Source organism: Protopterus annectens, chromosome 1.part1, assembly GCF_019279795.1.
Source record: "Protopterus annectens isolate FY-2018-M chromosome 1.part1, PAN1.0, whole genome shotgun sequence".
NCBI classification, from domain to species: domain Eukaryota; kingdom Metazoa; phylum Chordata; order Ceratodontiformes; family Protopteridae; genus Protopterus; species Protopterus annectens.
Window position 1 is genome coordinate 1,454,783,826 of NC_056726.1, and position 21,976 is coordinate 1,454,805,801.

Sequence of the window (21,976 nt, forward strand, 5' to 3'; positions counted from 1 at the left end):
AGCTTTGGATCAGATGACTTAGGATCTGAGGGGAGAGCTGGAGGACTAATTGTTGTTACAGTTGGAGCCAAAGCCTTAGGATCTGAAGGCTTTGTATCCAAATGACTTGATGTTTTCAGATTCAGGGAGGTCGGATCCGAGAGTCTCCTGGTCTTGGTTGGCATCTCCAACAAAGACCCAGGAGACTTCAAACAAGAATGTTTATGGTGCTCCAGAAAAGCAGACTGTCTTAATTTAGTGGGAGTTTCAGCTCCTGAATAGGCAGAAGAATGGACAAGACCCATTAAAATAAGTTTGTTTCTTCTGTCCTCCAGGGCCCTAGAATTAAAGGTGATGCAGAATCTGCATGCCATGTCCAAGTGCCCAGCCCCAAGGCAATGAACATACTCCTTGTGAGCATCTGAGCTGGGATCTCATACCCACAAAAGGTACATTTTTTGTAAACTCCTTAGATTTGTCTGACATAATGGCAGTAACAGAGGGCAAACACTGAAAAGAGAAAAAAATAACAGTGAGGTTTGTTTGTTTGTTGTTATATATAGATAAAGGGAAAATGCAAGAAAATGGACTACCAACTATGGTAGAAGCAAAAATACCCTAAGGTTAAAGGTTAAAGGGTAAAGAAAGAGAAAAGAATACCAGCAATGGTAACAGAAAAAAATACTGTAAAACCAGTACAGAAAAAAAGAAGAAAAAGTCCCTAATTACTAGTGACAACTAGAGGGAGGAGAAAGATATAAACAAGAGTATTACAGTTAAACTAGAGAAAAAAGTTGTAATGTAAAAAAAACAAGGAGTTCTGAAACACAGCCAAGTCAAAGTAATATTCTATTTAACTAGGTAAGCACTTTCACAATTCCTAATATCACATCATCAGGCAACTAAAATACAAAATCAGTCATCCATTTATACAGTCAACATATCAAATCTCACAATAATAAAATAATTTAGCCAATCAACTGGCATTTCATCCATTCATAAAAGCAACAATGTATAACTCAATCTTATATCAGCACAAGGTACTGAATTCATTTAAAGGGATATGCACCTTTTTAAAAGACTTTTTGTATTACTAGTGTAACTATATTATACAATAAATATACATGATGTGTATAAAAACAATGTATAAATAGTCAACTACATAAAGTGCATGAGTGTATAAACACAAAAAATCCAATGAGATTCATTTGTGCAACTTACAAGCTTTTAAAACAGGCATAAGTGAGATCATACCATTGAGACCTGAACCTCTATCAGCTCTCAATTTAATGATCCACCTAAGTTCAGTGTCCTCTGTAATATTCCTAATATCTCCCCTCCTGAGCACTTTCATGTTAATTTTTTATCACAATTAAATCTAAACCTATGAAAACATCTGCATTGAAAACATGTTCAACCAATGCATTATTTGAATTAGACGTTTAAATATTACACAGACACTGCCTAATTCATTCCCTTAGATTCCTATTTGGTATATATACAATAACTACATTTGAACAAGGGTAAGTACCATTTAATTCATCTCATAAGCCTATTCCATTCTTATTTCTATTTTCCAGATAACACAATAATCTTTTGATAGACTTCTATTTTTAAAAATAAAATGAGGTATGTTCCCTACTAATTCCTTAACCCTTTCATCCATAAGCAACATAGGCCAATGTTTACGAGATATTTATGTGAATTCATTAACATTGCTAGTATAAAACAAGGAAAATAGAACAAAATCTCTGCTTTTATTCCTAGCAAAGTCAAGCTGATTAGTAGTTTCATCCTTCCTTGAAAAGTAGGGTCTAGCCTTACTATTCCTAAAGGGTGTAACTTGTAAAAAACCTCTATTAACCTCCCTGTCTCTATAGCGTCTTTTTTAAAATTCTTTCTTAGCAGGTCCAGATCTCTATTAAATAACAACTGGAGATACGGATATCCAAAATATTTAATAGTGGAATTTCACAGGCATGGACACTAGAACAACGAACACTCTGTTAACCTAGGTTTCGTCTACAATGATATAGACTTCTTCAGAACAATGAACAAAATCTAAAAGCCACTTAAATACACTTTCAATTAAATAAATTAAAACTAACACCTGCAATCAATTACTAAACAGCATCGATAAAGGCAAAAAACACCCCAAAGGAATTGTTTAAAAGTAATAATACATCTCATCGAAATAAAACCACATATACGCATTATGAATGTCATCTAAAAACTGACAAAAAATTATGAATAAGGAATGTGAATAACATGATAAAGAAATACATACAAAAAAGATTTAAAAAAACATCAAAAAAACTCAAAAAACTTTTTGCTTAGTAAAAGCCATGAAGGAAAACACAAGAAAAAGCAAATAAATCATGATGTAAGGAACACAGGGAAGGTTACTAAGTTAACCCAAGATATGTCTTAACTTAAGAATAGGTACTAAGCTGATGTTCTCATTTATACCTGGAAAATAAAGGGCATCCAAGCGTATTTGCCTATTTAATTCACATATATCTAAATGAATGTCCAAGATTTTCCATTGCACATCTTTCTTTAGATGTTGAATTACACAAAATTTAAACAAGTGTCCAGGAAAAGCCTGAACATGTCTCACTAAAGCATTGGTGACCTTACCATTTTTAATATCCAGTATATGTTCCCTGATTCTTTCCCTGAAGAATCTTGCTGTTTTGCCCACATAACATGCAGTGCATTCCTGGCATTGTGCAACATAAACAACATTCTTCGTAAAACAATCATAGTGACCAACAATGGGAATTTAATGACAATTAACCTTAATACTTTCCCCCGTTGTTAATATATGTTTACATGTCAAACATCTCCCACACCTAAAGTTCCCATGCTTTTTATCAATGCTATGATTGTTGAGCTCACCATTCTTATATAACAATTCTTTAAACGATCGATCCCTTCGAAAAACGAACTTAGGTATCCCCCCTAATTTATGATCCACTTGCTTATCTAATTGTAAAAAAACCCAGTTTTTCTTAATCATATCAATGAACCATTCTACATCATAATTATACGTAGTGATGAATATCAATTTCATACTACCATCTTATTTACTGATTCTACTCAAACCACCATGAGTATATGTACTATTATTCATCTTAACAATGGCTTGATAAAAACCATTAAATCTTTTAACAACTATTTCATTCTTGACATTATTACATAAATCCTCTGGGTAACCTCGTTTTCTAAATATACTTGTCATAAATTCCAGTTCCTTTAAAAAGGCATCATCATCACTCACCATCCTGGCTGCTCTAACCATTTGACCTTTAATGATACCTCTTTTTTGATGGTGAGGATGCCAACTATTATAGTCCAAATATGAATCAGAAAAGGTACTTTTTCTAAAAATATCAGATCTAATACATTTATTAACTCGATCAATAGTTAATAGTACACCCAAATAAGAAATAGTTTCAGTACTGAATTGATAAGTGAATTTCAAAAATTCAATTGCACTATTAATATAATCTATGAACTCTTCAAGTGCCTCAACACTACCATCCCATGCAATGAAAATATCATCCAAATAACATGTATATTGCTTGATACATCTGTAATATTTTGTTTTAAAGACAAATTCCTGTTCCCAAAACGCCATTACATAATTGGCATAAATGGGGGCACAAGCTGCTTAAAAAATTGTCCCTCAAAATATATAAAATTATTACGTAGGACGATTTCCATAAGTATAATATATGTATTAATTTCATCTTGATCATACTTTCCAGTTTTGACTAATTGCGTTTCCAACCAAACAACAAGACCCGTATTATGAGGAATAACTGTAAATAAATTACAAACATCAATAGTGAGAAAAATGAGATTATCGGCGATACTCAAATTATTTAATTTTTCTAAAAAATTCCAAGAGTCCCTTGATACGTAATCAAAGGCAGTCAAACTCTTCTTGAGTTCATGATCTAAAAACTTACTAATGAAACATGTCTTACTTCTTTTGCCATCCACTATAGGCCTGAATTTAATGTTATTCAGGCCTTTGTGTATTTTGGGAATCCCAAAAATACCACTTATAACAGGATGGGGGTTCATCAGATAGTCATAGTCTTTTTCACTAATCTGCCCTTGATATAACATGTCGTCAAGGAGCATATCTATACTTTTATGGCTAATATTAATTTCATTAATACTACTCTCAGTATAGATTTCATCCATAAGCATGTCTGTAATAGCATCAATATAATCATTTCTCTCCACAATTACTACTCCATTCCCTTTATCAGGTTTCATAATACATATTTCTTTGTTATTAATCAGGGAATCCAGCAACTGTCTTTCCTTTTTTGTTAGATTATTATACTGTTGCAAACCGCATTTGTTTTTATAGGCCCTAATATCTATTTCACAGGCCTTTTCAAATAAAGCTACTGTATGATTCATAGGAGGATTAAAGGTACTAGGTTTAACAAGTCCCACTTGCACACTGTTGTTACTATTATCAGGGAACCACATTAATAAATTCATCTTTCGAACAAATGTTTTTAAATCTATAATCATGTCAACCATATTGCCCTTCCTACAAGGAACAAAAGTGAAACCTTTAGACAATAAGTTGACATGCTCAATACTGAATTCATATTTGGAATAGTTGTAAACCTTGAAGTCATCATAGGAATTAGATATTACACACGGGTCACTTAAAGACTTAGATAATTGCATGTCAATTAATTCTTCATGCATTAATTCCACAATCTGAAAAGCATCATCATTATTATAGTAACATGGCCACATGTCCGTATTCAAAGTTTGGCCCATATCGACATTAGCACCCAAAAACTCAGTACCCCCATGTGCTTTATAACCACTGGAATTCATATTATCTAAAGAACTAATTATAGGATGTATACTTAAATCCATCAAACGTATAATTAGATGCATCATTTACATTATTATATACTGGCATTTCAACTTCATCACTAACTATTTCAACATTATGATCAATAAATGTATAATCAAATAAATCAACATCTGTGCCAAAATAAATATTATTACCAACATCATGATTTACATCAGATGTAACACAAAAGTCCATTGAATCAAAGTCAAATACTTCACTGTCTTGCACTTGAAAAACGGATACAGAGTAGGTTAACAGAGTGTTCGTTGTTCTAGTGTCCATGCCTGTGAAATTCCACTATTAAATATTTTGGATATCCATATCTCCAGTTGTTATTTAATTGTGGAACTGTTTATTGCAGTTTGACACCAGATCTCTATTAAAACCATGATCATCAGCATTAAGCCTAGAAATACTATATTCTTAAATGCATATCCAGGATGCGTGTTCTGTCTATATAGCAGAGTATTCCTGTAACATTCTATCCTGTATAACTCTGTGGTATTGGACCCATTCAATAACCTAGTAATGTGAATATCTAAAAACTCTATTGTCTCAGTAGAATATTTGACCAAAAACTTCAAAAAAGTAGTAGTATACAGAAAATCAACAAATGCATTGAACTCCTGCAATGAACCCTTCCATAAGATAAATATATCATTGACAAAATGTCAATACAAACTTATATGTTGTAAAAATAACTCTGAACTGAGAACCATACCTTCTTCCCATTTTGCTAGCACCAAGTTGGCATAGCTATTTAACACAAAGTGCCCATAGCTATGCCATAAATCTGTAAATATTTCCCATTAAAACAAATGCATTGTTTTCTAATATAACTTACATAAATAAACATAACAAATCGATTAACTTTTGATCATAATGACTATGTCTCTCCAAATAATCTTTTATAAATTCTACCTCCATTGAATTCAGGATAACTATAAAGAGAGACATAACATCTGAAGTAACTAACAAACAATCACCTTTGTTACTATAACTAATACAATCATATAAATTTTGCAAAAATTGTTTAGAATCCATAATGACATAACTTGATGCATTTAACACAGGTCAATGAGGCTTCTCCACAAATATTGAGAAAGGCTCAGTCCACCAACCTTTATCCAGCACAATAGGGTGAAAGGTGACTGCTTCAGGTTTATATGAACTTTAGGTAGCCCTTGCAACAATGGAATTAAAGGATACTCCACATTTAGATACTCAAATAATTCAAAAGTGATAAGTCTGCTCAAAAACAATAATATAAAACATTGTAGATCCTACATCTGATTCTATCAATATCATCTAAACAAATTAGTCTATAAGTAGATGTGTCACTAAGCATTAAATTAATGCTATCAAAATAAAAGTCCCTATCCATTACTACAATTTGACCTCCTTTATCAGCTGGTCGGATGACTGTACTAACATCATCAACCTGCTGATACAATGCTTCCCTTTCAACAGGGGTTAAATTACAAAAGGTCTTACCATGATTGTCCTTGCTCAGTGCTTCAGAAGATCATTTTCACATAACTTACTATAAGTTCAAGTAATGGGTGATTAATAGGAGTATATGTACTAGGTTTCTTAAAAATCCTAGCACTTGGTAGTTCACTCATAGAAAACAATTTTATCAATAGATTCCTGACAAACAATTTCAAGTCCAGGACAGTATCTACTAAATCAGCTCTTTAGGTCAGAATGAAGGAGAAGCCCTTGTTCAACACTGACTTCTCCACCTCAGAGATAGTCCTCTTTGATATATTCCAGATTATGGAGTCTTTGCCGGTTGCCACATTCTCTTGAGAGTAGGGGTGCTGCTTACATGTACCTCCTGTTTCCTTTTGGAACTCCCTCTCTCCCTGTACTTCTTTATTGATCCAAGCTCCCACTCCTTTCTTGTCTTATAGAGAGAGGTAACACTGGAAAAAAAACTGTCTCGAAGTTGATAGATTCATGCTATTCTTTTTCCTCCTCACATCTCTCTGTACCAGAGGAAGCACTGAGTTGATCACATTAATAGCTAGATCAACGACTCCCACTGCAGGAGCATTAGAACTATCTCCACGCTCAACACTAACCCGCTGGTTAGCATTATTAACCGATGGATATACAGACATGTCATTATTCTTAGCATTTGTAATAATTGCTTTTGGCCATGAAAAAAATTAATCTTTCTTAAAATCTTCAGAATCTCTATCAAATTTCTTCTGCTTTTGAATAGTGAGTTTTCTTTCATACAGCATGACCGAATCTATCAGTTCACATAACACAGTATTTTTAATTTATTTATTTAACATTTGTTGACCGGGAAAGTCCGACTAGGTTCCACAGAGCCTGTTTTCAGCGGAGGCCCAGGGAGAAATTCTCCAATATCAACAACTGGTGCTAGAAATGTTACATATAAAGAGTCCTGTTGTTTCTTAATATCATTGACCAGCTTATGCTCCTCGGGTCTGAAAAAGTCAATGAAGAGTTTTAAATAATTAAAGCTAAGATCCAAGTTCAACTGTTGCCATTTAGCCAGGAGTTCAGGAAAATGTTCTCCATGGGTAGGCATTTTCTAAGACTCTCAGTCCTCTTGAAATCATTCATAACTGCAAACATGCCTTGAAGTGAAACCATTGCAACTGGAGTCTCTTAATTCTGTACATATTTTTCAACAAATTCAATTTACTAAAAAGTAAATCACGATCTATACCATCGATGTCAGTTTTATCAGTATTCACGTCACAGCTCAATGTCAACAATGGATTGCTTTTACTGTAAATGCATTTCAAAAGTCTATCAGGATTCTTATTAGTATCTACTCTTGTGGATTAAAATCCAGTTCAATGTCCATTACAAATCCTTCGGCCATGCTCCCACATGAACAGCAAACACTTAAATCCAAACACAATTCCCAAAAAGAGTTCAACTGATGATGAACGGAATGTCTAAATCAGCAAATTACAACATAAAAAAACAAGGAGTTCTGAAACACAGCCGAATCAAACTAATACTTTAACTAGGTAAGCACTTTCACAATTCCTAACATCGCTTCATCAGACCATTAAAATACAAAATCAGTCCTCCATTTACACAAACTTTCACCCTATCAAATATCACAATAATAAAATAATTTAGTCAATCAACTGGCATGTTATCAATTCATAAAAGCAACATCTTATCACTCAATCTTACATCACCACAAGGTACTGATTCATTTAAAGGAATATGCACACTTTTTAAAAAATGTTTCATATTACTAGTGTAACTATATTATACAATAAATATAAATCTGAATATAAAAACAATGTATAAATAGTTGACTACATAAAGTGCATCAGTATATAAAAACATAAAATCCAGTAAAATTAATTTGTGCAACTTACAAGCTTTTAAGATAGTAAAGACAACCACAAGGCCTTCTATAGTTATGTAAAGAATCTCCATGGCAATACCCAGATTTGCTCAGAGCTGTTACACAATGGCACCTATTATACTGAGCCAACAGATATTGCCAATATACTGGCTGACAGATTCAGTGCCAAATTCACCCCTCTCCCCCCTCCAAAGGACCAATCACAATACCAGTAGATTGCTAGGCACCCAGTATTACTGATGCACAGGTTAAAACAGCATTGTCCAAGGCCAAGAATACAGCTTCTATGGGACCTGACAATATCTCTGGCAGTGTTCTACATAAACTATAGAGTGAACTGGCACCTCACCATTGTGCCCTGTTCAATCACAGCCTCGCCTCAGGCTTTGTCCCTACCAAATGGCTCACTGCTACAGTCATTCCTCTCCACAAAGGAGGAGTGACTACAGACCCTGGGAACTATTGCCTCATTAGCAGGAAAAGTCTTATATGCAAAGCTATGGAATGCATCATCATGGACCTAATAAACAAGGATATAGGGAATCTCCAAACTCTGGATCCCACACAGTTTGGTTTTGTGAAGGGTAGATCATGCCTGCTCAACCTGGTTGACTTCTTTGAGTCAGTCACCAAAGCTGTGGATGAAGGCAAGGTGGTTCATTCAGCCTTCCTTGATCTGGCCAAGGCCTTTGATACCATTTTCCACTCAGGAATCATAGAAGGTTTACCTTCATAAGTGCGTTATGCACTCGTGCAAATCCACTTTGTGCAAAAGGAGGTTTTCAAAGTAGCAAAACCTCGAAAAAAATTGTCCGAATGTGCAATGGGCGAATGCACATTGGCATTCGCTCATTGCAGATTCCACACTGTGGGTGCGGATTACACTATAGCGGGGATCGGAAAATGATCCATTTCCCCACTGTAGTGTGATCTCGGAGTTAGTATATTAAAGTAGGGGGGTGTGGGGGTGACATTTTAGTTCAGAAATCAGTGAATCAGCTGATCGATTTGCTGATTTTCGAACTTCTGAGAATGTCGAAGTTTGAAATTCACGCATTTGGTTAGCCCAAATGCACAATCAATATTGTCATTTCTGACAATATGAAGGTAAACCTCATAGAAAAACTCACTAAGCTAGGCATCAACCCCTATATCACTAGGTGGGTTGCAAACTGGCTCACAGATAGAACCCACAGTGTGAAAGTAGCTCACTCCAAGTCAGACTGCTGACCAGTCACAAGTGGAGTCCCACAAGGTTCAGTCCTGGGTCCTCTCCTGTTTGGTATCTACTTCTCTGAAGACCAGGCCAACATGAATGGACCCTGGCTGACAAAGTTCACAGACGATTGCAAGTTGGGAGTCATAATTAACTCCCAAGTGATGTTGGCATCCTACAGAAAGGCCTCACTGAGACCAGTGACTGGTGTCAGGACCATGGCCTTAAGTTCAATGCCAAAAAATGTGTCATCATCCCCTTTGAGAAAAACCCAGTTCCCATGAATTACCACATCAATGGTAGTCCACTGAACACAGAAGGCATCATAAGAGATCTGGGAACAAAGGTTGACAGCAGCCTCTCTTTTGACCACCACATTGCCACTGTTTTCAGAAAGTCCTTCTATGTGGCACATCTCATTACTAAGGCTTTTGCATCCAGGGAGAAAGAGGTCATTGTCTCCCTTTACTCTTCCCTCATTAGGCCAATCATCGAGTACAATGCCCCATTTGGCATGTACCTCACTAGACACCTGCAACAACTGGAGAGGCTGCAAAAGTACCTCACAAAGAGAATCCTAGGCCTTAAACACTTGTCCTATATGGACAGACTCAAAAAACTCCAACTATTCTCTGTCTCATATCGCCAACATAGAGGCAATCTTTGCTTGACTTACACAGCCATGTCTGACCCAGCTCTGTTAGAAATGTTACATCTAAAGAAATCCCAATTCCTCCACACTACATGCTCCAGAGACCTCAACCTCATTACCACAATCAACAGAACAAGCTGGAGGGACAGGTTCATAACCCAGAGGCAACCCATGCTATGGAATAGACTTCCCATACATGTCAAGTGGAGCGGCTCACTGGCCGTCTTCCAGAGAAATCTTAATGAGTGGATGGGAAATAGAAAATTCACCCCTGAGATCACTCTAGTAGCACTACTCGACAGAGGCACTAGGAACTAAGGTCAGATGGCACAATGCCAGGGTAACCCTATGGGCTAGGCTTGTAAAGGCTCCAGGGCCATTAGCCTAGTACATACCTATATATAAATATATATATATATATATATATATATATATATATATATATATATATATATATATATATATATACTAATTATTTTATATTATTTTATACTAATTATTTTATACATCCTGATTCTGATATGAGATATGTGCTCAAAGTGAACGTGGGTTGTGACACCAAAAACATAGTATATTTAGCCTATGTTGTCATTTGTTATTCCTTCTATGTGTTAAAACAGTATGATCTCACTTAAGCCTGTTTTAAAAGCTCATAAGTTGCACAAATTAATCTTATTGGATCTTATGCTTTTATGTACTGATGCACTTTATGTTTTTATATTTATTGTGTAATATAATTACACTAGTAATATGAAAAGTCTTTTAGTGTGAATATCCCTTTCAATGAATTCAGTACCTTGTGGTGATGTAAGATTGAGTGATATGATGTTGCTTTTATGAATGGATGAAATGGCAGTTGATTGGCTAAGTTATTTTCTTGTGATATTTGATATGATGAATGTTTGTATAAATGGATGATTGATTTTGTATTTTAACATCTAAATTTAATTAATTAAGATTTTAACATCTAAAGAAATCCCAATCCCTCCACACCACATGCTCCAGAGACCTCAACCTCATTACCACAATCAAAAAAACAAGCTGGAGGGACAGGTTCATAACCCAGAGACAACCCATGCTATGGAATAGACTTCCCATACAAGTCAAACAAAGCACCTCCCTGGCCATCTTCAAGAGAAATCTTGATGACTGGATGGAATATACAAAATTCACCCCGGGGATCACTCCAGTGGCTCTACTCGACAGAGGCACTGGGAACTAAGGTCGGGTGGCACGGTGCCAGGTAATCCTATGGGCTAGGTTTGTAAAGGCTACAGGGCCATTAGCCTAGTACACACCTATGAACCTATGAATGGTCTGATGAAGTGATATTAGGAATCGTGAAAGTGCTTACCTAGTTAAATAAAGTATTACTTTGACTCGGCTGTGTTTCTGAATGCCTTGCTTTTTTACATTGCAATTTGCTGGTTTAGGTGTCCCATTCATCCTTTTTTGAACTATTTATCGGGATTGTGTTTAGAGAAAGAAAGTTATTTACTCACAGAAAACAACCCAGTTGAATTCACTCGAGAGAGCAACCTGCGTCTGTTTGCAAAGGTGGCAAACGAGATCTGAGGCAATAGTGAATGAGTAGGGCACTGAGGGTAGAGGAAGGAGATCAAGAGTTGGATCCAAATTCTGGTAAATGCAGCTGAGTCAGATCCAAGAATCGGATCTGAACCCACAAGTGAGGAAGAATATAAAGTACATCAGATCAAATGTAATTTTTATGTTGTAGTTGTCATAATCATAATCATGATACTCGATATGGCTTAATAATGGATGCATGTTACCAGGCTGCTGTGGCCAAACACCAGTTTTGGTAAAAGTGCCTTAGTACACAAAAGGTTGGGAATAACTGATATAATATAACCAATTGTCTGAAGTAGGGCAATAAGATGTTTGACCAATGGCCACCCTGTTGCACTTTATATTTGACTAAAAAGTACCCTAAATGAGTGGTCATCATTTCACAGGAAATACCCTTTTTCCTGAGGCGTGGTGACCTCATCATCAATTATATTAATTAAGGGGGTACAGATGGCTAAGTCATGGCATTAAGGTTTTGTGTGTGTGTGTGTGTGTGTGTGTGTGTGTGTGTGTGTGTGTGTGTGTGTGTGTGTGTGTGTGTCTGGAGGGGGGTGGTTCCCCTCAAAAAAAAAAAAAGTAATGTTCTACTATTGAACTATGTATTTTTATTTAAAGGTAAAATTTGGTTAATAGGACACTGGTCAGACTTCATAGATCCTGTGATACAAAATTCCATTTAAAGAGACTGCTATTGACCAGAGGAAAAATTCTCTGTAATCTGCATGGGGTATAAAAATAACAATGCAAACACATTCAAGCAAAAGTCCTACATCTTCTGGACTTTTTTGCATATTTGTAAACCATAGAGATGTCCTCCCTTTGTTCCTTTGTAATTTGCATTTTCAGTCTCTCTTAATTAGCTTTTCTAACCTCCTCTGATTGATTCTTATAGTTCTCATCCAATATTTTATATGCCTTATTGATTATCCTTTTTTAACAACAGCTTCTGTTCTAGATTAAACTAAAAACTCTACCAGAAAATATACATCATTTTGAGTCTGTTATAAGGTAATGGGGATGGGGTGTTCTGAAAAATGTATATAGTTTTTTGGATGAGGGTTTTCATTAAAACAAAAATCTTGATAAAATGCGACATAGGTTCAAATGGAGATGAGAGGAAACAACTGTATAACAGATCAGCCTGCCAAACATTAGTGTGTGTATGTAACAACAAAGTTTGATATACACATTCAAAAAAAGTCTGACATACACAGTAGGAGGGAGCAATAGCTTTTTCTCATAATGGCTATGCTATCCATATTATCTTGGAATATAAATAACCTTACAGGTACAGACAATAAGGACAGAGTATTGAATTATATTAAGAAATGTAAAGTGCAAATAGCAATACTGCAGGAGACACATTTGGAAAGAAATGACTGCGTGAATTTGACAAATAAAGGGCATCAGGATGGATATACAGCAGAATATCAAGGGCAAAGGAAAAGGGGAATAATTATACTAATTGCCAGAGGAGTTCCAATATTGATAGGAAAGGAAAAAAGACAGTAATGGTAGATTTGTGGTAGTAAGGGGCTACTGGCAAGGGAGAAGGATTACTCTGGCACATATTTATATCCCACCAAAATGATATTATGGAGCTTAAAAATTTTTGGGGAGAAATAATCAGCTTTCTACAGGGAATATCATTTATATATGGGACTGGAACTTGATTTACAATAGTGAGGATGTAGCAGGGAGACCTAGAAGGGAAATATAACAAAGGAGGTTAGATTTCTGAAGAAATTTATGAAAATATTTGATTTGAAGAATGTGAATTCAGTAGTATGAACTTGGACAGAATTTACATATTATTCCCCAAGGTACAATAAATGGGCTAAACTAGATAGAAATTATATTTCACATGAACATATTCTGCTGTATATCCATCCTGATGCCCTTTATTTGTCAAATTCACGCAGTCATTCCTTTCCAAATGTGTCTCCTGCAGTATTGCTATACTGCTCAGACAAGCTCCACGTGGGTTTACAGAGTGGTCCTAGCAGCAGGGAACTCAGAAAAGCGACTACCTTCTGGATTTAAGTATCTTTGCTTTTTTCACTTGGAATAGCTTCTGTAGCTTACCTTGAACTAGCCTGAACTGTTTTTAACTGATTGCTGCATTATTTTAAAATCTGCACTTAAAGTTACATTTTAGTCAAATTTGATCGAAAGTTTGCTTGTTTGTTTGTTTAATTTAACTGTGGAGGCTGCCCACTAAAGTGTGCTAGCCTGTGTAACTAATTTATCACTGTTTCTGCATTTTCTGTGTGTTTCTACCAAAAAAACAAAAAAAACAATCCTTGTTTTCCTGCCTTCCTCGACTAGTTTAGACTAGTTTACAGGCATTGCTGTATTCTGGGCTGTGGTGTAGTTCCTGTGTTGTCCATTACCTTACTTGGATAGAAGGAAGTTTCTTTGCTCACCAGTGGGAGTGGGGAGCCTTGAGCAGCCTACCTGTCCTTGGGGGAAGTGACCTCAGCACAAGAAGCTGTAGTAATTGGTTGTTTTGGACCATTTCTAGCTCTTTTGTAGTTCACTGTTTAAAATCCGCCTCTGGGCGTTTTATTCTGGCTATACTTCTCAGACAAGCTCCACGTGGGTTTACAGAGTGGTCCTAGCAGCAGGGAACTCAGAAAAGCGACTACCTTCTGGATTTAAGTATCTTTGCTTTTTTTTCACTTGGAATAGCTTCTGTAGCTTACCTTGAACTAACCTGAACTGTTTTTTAACTGATTGCTGCATTAATTTAAAATCTGCACTTAAAGTTACATTTTAGTCGAATTTGATTGAACGTTTGCTTGTTTGTTTGTTTAATTTAACTGTGGAGGCTGCCCACTAAAGTGTGCTAGCCTGTGTAACTAATTTATCACTGTTTCTGCATTTTCTGTGTGTTTCTACCAAAAAACAAAAAATAATCATTGTTTTCCTGCCTTCCTCGACTAGTTTAGACCAGTTTACAGGCATTGCTGTATTCTGGGCTGTGGTGTAGTTCCTGTGTTGTCCATTACCTTACTTGGATAGAAGGAAGTTTCTTTGCTCACCAGTGGGAGTGGGGAGCCTTGAGCAGCCTACCTGTCCTTGGGGAAGTGACCTCAGCACAAGAAGCTGTAGTAATTGGTAGTTTTGGACCATTTCTAGCTCTTTTGTAGTTCACTGTTTAAAATCCGCCTCTGGGCGTTTTTTCTGGCTATACTGCTCAGACAAGCTCCACGTGGGTTTACAGAGTGGTCCTAGCAGCAGGGAACTCAGAAAAGCGACTACCTTCTGGATTTAAGTATCTTTGCTTTTTTCACTTGGAATAGCTTCTGTAGCTTACCTTGAACTAGCCTGAACTGTTTTTTAACTGATTGCTGCATTATTTTAAAATCTGCACTTAAAGTTACATTTTAGTCGAATTTGATCGAAAGTTTGCTTGTTTGTTTGTTTAATTTAACTGTGGAGGCTGCCACTAAAGTGTGCTAGCCTGTGTAACTAATTTATCACTGTTTCTCCATTTTCTGTGTGTTTCTACCAAAAAAACAAAAAAATAATCCTTGTTTTCCCGCCTTCCTCGACTAGTTTAGACCAGTTTACAGGCATTGCTGTATTCTGGGCTGTGGTGTAGTTCCTGTGTTGTCCATTACCTTACTTGGATAGAAGGAAGTTTCTTTGCTCACCAGTGGGAGTGGGGAGCCTTGAGCAGCCTACCTGTCCTTGGGGGAAGTGACCTCAGCACAAGAAGCTGTAGTAATTGGTTGTTTTGGACCATTTCTAGCTCTTTTGTAGTTCACTGTTTAAAATCCGCCTCTGGGCGTTTTTTTCTGGCTATACTGCTCAGACAAGCTTCACGTGGGTTTACAGAGTGGTCCTAGCAGCAGGGACCTCAGAAAAGCGACTACCTTCTGGATTTAAGTATCTTTGCTTTTTTTCACTTGGAATAGCTTCTGTAGCTTACCTTGAACTAGCCTGAACTGTTTTTTAATTGATTGCTGCATTATTTTAAAATCTGCACTTAAAGTTACATTTTAGTCGAATTTGATCGAAAGTTTGCTTGTTTGTTTGTTTAATTTAACTGTGGAGGCTGCCCACTAAAGTGTGCTAGCCTGTGTAACTAATTTATCACTGTTTCTGCATTTTCTGTGTGTTTCTACCAAAAAACAAAAAAAATAATCCTTGTTTTCCTGCCTTCCTCGACTAGTTTAGACCAGTTTACAGGCATTGCTGTATTCTGGGCTGTGGTGTAGTTCCTGTGTTGTCCATTACCTTACTTGGATAGAAGGAAGTTTCTTTGCTCACCAGTGGGAGTGGGGAGCCTTGAGCAGCCTACCTGTCCTTGGGGGAAGTGACCTCAGCACAAGAAGCTGTAGTAATTGGTTGTTTTGGACCATTTCTAGCTCTTTTGTAGTTCACTGTTTAAAATCCGCATTTGCACGGCTTTTCTGTGATGCGCATAGCGCCACCGGTTAAACAAGGTTAAACTTTTCTGGCTCCGCCAAGTCTGCTCTTCAAATTTTCCCTTAAGGAAGCTCTACTCTTAGTATAACCAGACTACTCACTGTATTATAAGCCTAGCACTTGTTCTCAATACTTCTCTACTAAGTAAGCACTCTCTTACTAAGTAAAGCACTACATCTACTTACCACCCCTGTGAATATCCACTTCCCTTAAAGGTATGCCACTCCCTTATACTGTTCTAGCATGTCAAGTGGTAGATTACTGGCGTCGTCTCCAGTTCAGCTGGTCAATCTGGGTATCTTGAGACAATGCTACAATTGTCTCATGTACACAGACAACCCTCTCCTCCTCCCAACAAACACAAATACACGTGAGAGATGCAACTATATAGCCAAACTGGAGGCTGAACTCTCTCAACTCAGGGCTGGCATGACCAGACAGGAGGAGATGGCAACCACACACACAACAATCCCAGTCCCACATAGACCTACCACAACTGCAAACCAAGCACATAAAAACACAAAGACATACTCGGAGGCTCTAATAAAAAACTTACCAAAACAACAGAGGCTCCCAAAGCAGACATCCAAAAATCCACCACCTCAAAACAAAACACATGCAACACATACTTCAATAAATCAGTGTGTCGACCAATCGCAGCCCTTAAGGCCAAACACCTTGCCTGATACACTAGTAATAGGTGACTCCATAGTCAGTCACACTGATGTCCCACTGACCAGGCTGAACAAGGAGAAGGTGACTGTGAGCTATCTATCGGGAGCTAGGATCCGCCACGTAACACACGCACTCAGGTCACTCCAAAGCAAGTACAAATATGACTCCGTCATTGTCCATGCTGGTGTGAATGACCTGAGACGTACCTCCCTGGACTACATGAAAAGAGACATAGAGGAGCTCTCCGATTATGTAGCCCAGGCTGGTATGACCCTGACCCTGTGCAGCATCTTGCCCTCACCAAGAATGATACCACAATACAAAGACAAGATGATCAGCTTTACCAATTGGCTCAAGTACTGGTGTCATTCTAAGGGGATCCAATGTCTGTCTGCCTGGGATGATATGTTGGACAAGCCACGCTGCGCAAGGGATGGCTTACACCTGTCACCACTGGGCTTCCGGATATTGGCTAAGGCTCTTGCCACCCCCATAGTGCCTTTTTTAGGCAAGGCTCAAAAGACAAACCCACCTCCTTAGAAAACAAAAATGGAAAAAAACTAAGGGTAATGCTGCTCAACGCCAGAAGTCTAAATCTCAAGATGCAGGCACTTGATGCACTCCTCAGCATGGAGAACATCGACATCTGTGCAGTAACTGAAACCTGGTTCAAGGCTCCTGAGAGCACCCCAGCACTACCAGGCTATACCTCATATCATGCTTTCCGGCCCCAAAACCCGGGCCGAACCACAAAGGGAGGGGGAGTGTCCATATTCATAAAGGACACCCACACCTCCAGGTTAGTAGCAACACATGAAGCATCAGAGACCATACAGGTGCAACTAACCATAGGCAAAACTGTTATACAACTGGTAGCATGTTACAGACCACCCTCCCAATCTCAAGAACCCCACTCAGCCTTCCTGAAGGCATTGGAGGATATAAATGTATCACAAAATACCATCATACTGGGAGACTTCATCTACCCAAACATAGATTGGGTACATTATTCTAGCCCTAATACCCTAGCCCAAAGGTTCCTGGAATTCATAAATTCAAATGCACTGGAACAACTAGTCACCTCTCCCACTAGGGGAGATAATATACTAGACCTGATCATCACAAACATGGAGACAAAATGCTCCACACCGGAAGTATACCCCTCACTAGTGAGATCTGACCACAAACTAATCACCCTGGATATACATATCCCACCTCCACCCCAGCACAAAAGACCACAGTGAAAAACTTCTCAAAAGCAGACTTCACTCTTCTTAAGACTGAGATGGTATCCTTTAAGCCCACTGTGCCAGTGGATACCACATCCCACAATGCCGAATCCTTCACAAATGCTTTCTATGGACATCTCCAAGAATGCATGGATCATGCAATCCCAAACAAATCCAAGTCCCTCTCCACCAAATGTAAGCATCCTGTCTGGTGGACCTCAGCCATAAACAAATTGTATAACAAAAGAAGGAAGCTACTGCACGTCAGAGCGAAATCCCATGAAGGGAAGACATCTCTGATCAACATTAGCAGAAAAATATGTTCTCTCATAAAAACATCCAAGGCAAACTTTGAGAGAAAAATCGCTAAGGACACTAAAGATAACCACAAAGCATTCTTCAGCTATGTTAGAAACCTGGGTGGAAACCCTCAGATATGCTCAGAGTTGGTTCACAACAACAAAAAATACACTGAACCCACGATATTGCTAACATTCTGGCTGACAGGTTCAGTGCAAATTTCTCCCCTCCTTCACCCCCAAAAGAAGAAATACTTATCCCAGCTGAATGTAATCTCCCTGTCATCTCAGATGTCCAAGTGAGAACCGCCCTAAACAAAGCAAAAAACACAGCATCAATGGGACCTGACGGTATCCCGGGGTGCGTGTTATGTGAACTCCAAGAGGAGCTAAACCCACACATAAAAATGCTATTTAACCTTAGCCTTACTCGGGATATGTACCTGAACACTGGCGACAGCAACAGTGGTCCCACTCCACAAGGGGTGCCTCTACAGACCCTGAAAGCTACCGCCCCATAAGCTTAACTAGCCTGGTCTGCAAAGCTATGGAAAGAATCATTATGGAACTCATAAACAGGGACATAGGGGACCTACAGACACTTGACCCCACCCAGTTCGGCTTTGTAAAGGGCAGATCCTGCCTTTTAAACCTGGTTGACTTTTTCGAAATAGTCACTAGAGCCATTGATGAGGGCAAAGCAGTCCATACAGCATACCTGGACTTGTCTAAGGCCTTCGACACAATACCCCACTCAGGCATCATAGATAAGCTAAACAGCTTAAAAGTAAACCCTTATGTCACTAGATGGGTTGCAAACTGGCTAAAGGACAGAACCCATAAAGTTAAAATCGCTGGAGCAATGTCAAACTCAAAGCCAGTCACAAGTGGTGTCCCACAGGGATCTGTCCTAGGACCTCTCTTGTTTGGCATTTATTTCTCAGATGTTAAAGCAAACATGGGAGGGCTGTGGCTGACAAAGTTCGCAGATGACTGCAAACTTGGCGCCATAGTCGATACACCAGTAGACACACACATCCTACAAAAAGGCCTCACTGAAACGGACAACTGGTGCCGTAGTCACGGCCTTAAACTAAATGCCAAAAAATGTATAGTCATCCCTTTTGGAAAAAACAAAGTACCCACAAATTATCACATAGACAGCAACCCACTGAATATGGAAAAAGTAATCAGAGACCTAGGGACCCAAGTAGACAGCGACCTCTCATTTGACACCCACGTTGCCAAAGTGGTTAGAAAAACATTCTACCTTGCACACCTCATCATGAAGGGATTCACATCCAGATCCAAGGATGTCATTGTACCCCTATATTCCTCCCTCATCAGACCCATGATTGAGTACAATGCCCCATTTGGCATGTACCTCACCCGACATTTGCAACAGCTGGAGAGACCACAAAAGTACCTCACCAAAAGGATCAAGGGTCTCCAACATATGTCTTATTCTGCCAGACTAAAGAAACTTCAGCTCTATTCAGTAGCATACCGCCTGCTCAGAGGTGATCTCTGCCTGACGTACAAGGCCATGTCCAATCAGGATCTGATGGACATGCTCCACCTCAAAAAATCCAAATCCATCAGGACCATGAGAGCTAAAGACTTAAACCTCGGCACAAGTATGAATAGGACATGTTGGAGGGATAGATTCATAACCCAGAGGCTTCCCATGCTTTGGAACAGGATCCCAGTTCGTATTAGGCAGAGCCCCTCACTGACTCTCTTCAAGAGAAATCTTGATGAGTGGATGGGAGATCGTAAGTTTACCCCAGGGGTCACATCTGTGTCACTGCTAGACAGGGGCACAGTAAACTAATTCTATTATATAAGGGGACTTTCATTGTGTCACTACTAGACAGAGGCACAGTATTCTAGATTTATTCTGTACATTTTTGTACCATTTCATGGGGTGGCAAAAGCCACATCACTATGGCTAGGCTTACGAATGTCCCAGGGCAGATAGCCTAGTACTATACTATGAAACTATGTGCATTTAATTGAAAGCTTTGACACACATCCAGTAACTATTTCGGATCATGAACCAATAAAAACCAAAATAAAAATGCAGTGTAATGAAACACCGATGCTTTCCCACTTACCTGTACTTTTTACTTAAAACGCAGTTCAAATGCAGCACAAACTGCGGCTCTGCAACAACACAAAAGCATTTTTCAGGGACTTACTTCAAGCCCACAAATGGGATTATTGGGGCAAGATGAGGGATAACTGGATCCACTGCACCCCCCCCTCCCCAAAAAAAAAAAAAAAAAAAAGCAGAGATACTAACCAGACATTTTTTTTTTCTTTTGGGAAAAAAATTCAGAAAACTTAAAAGCCTCCAGTGGAAAGAGATTTACCTCACTACATCACTGGAAAGTTGAACAGTGCCCAGGGTAGTAAGACTGGATAAAAAGCTGATGTGAAACAGTGGATAAAGGACTAGTACAGGAATGGATGGACAAACACCAAAGAGAAAGCAGGATATAAACTAGTCATGATTCTACTAGAACATAGTAAGAAAACTCAAACCACCACAATAGCAAACATCCAAACACTGGAGGAAAAAGGAAGGGAACTGATTGATTCGAGGGATAGATTCCTCCACACTGAAGACAGAGTCTCTAACTTCACTACAAAAATAAAATAAAGAAGAAAAAGCTAAGAAAGATCCATAGGGACTAGAATGATGACAGGAACAGACTCACAGACCATCAGGGCATAAGCCATCATATGAACACTAACAAACCTCCTCCACCTGCAAAGAACCATACAGAACCCACAAAAGAGAAAACAGAGCCTGCATCGAAACACTGGACCCTACACCCAAAATTTCAGAACACATGCAAGAGGATTATCGAGAGACAAAGGTCTCCCTAGGACGAGACAAAACTGCCAACCCCAGAAACCCACAGGCTCCCCCAATCAGAAAAACTAGATGGACAAGGGACAGAAAAAAATATGAAAAGAACTGTGCCCCCCACAGACATGCAGAGGACAATGAAAGACCCCCAGACCTTACAGCCACCAGCCACAATGATACAGGAACTAGAAAGGAAAAAGAGATATCAAAAACTTAGTAAAAAATATAAGAGGAAGTACTACAATATGTCTAATGGACAAAGGCTACTTCTTAAAGAACTTTGCAAAGACTATAAGGGTAATGAAAGCTGATAAGGGAGGGGGCATCTTAGTAATGGACACTGCAGCAAGATTGAAGGTTTGTTAAATAACCCCATTACTACAGCAAAGTGGATTCAGGTACTACTGAATCTGCCTATGACAATATCTATAACCTCATTACTACAGTGAAGTGGATTCGGGTATTACTGAATCTGCGTATGACAATATCTGTAGAATATTGGAAATGCTGCTTGATATGGAACTTAGAGACAATAAAATCCATGATTTTCTCTCAGTCCCACACCTTAAGATACCATCATTCTTTGGTATTCCAAAGCCACATAAGAACATCAAGAACCCCCATACAGACCAGTAGCTGCCAGTGGTGGGGCCATCACTGAGCCCAGGGCCATATATTTAGAGGTCTCCATCAAGCCACTAGCAGCCATCACTAAATCATTTGTGCTGGACATACTGGATTTCATACAAAA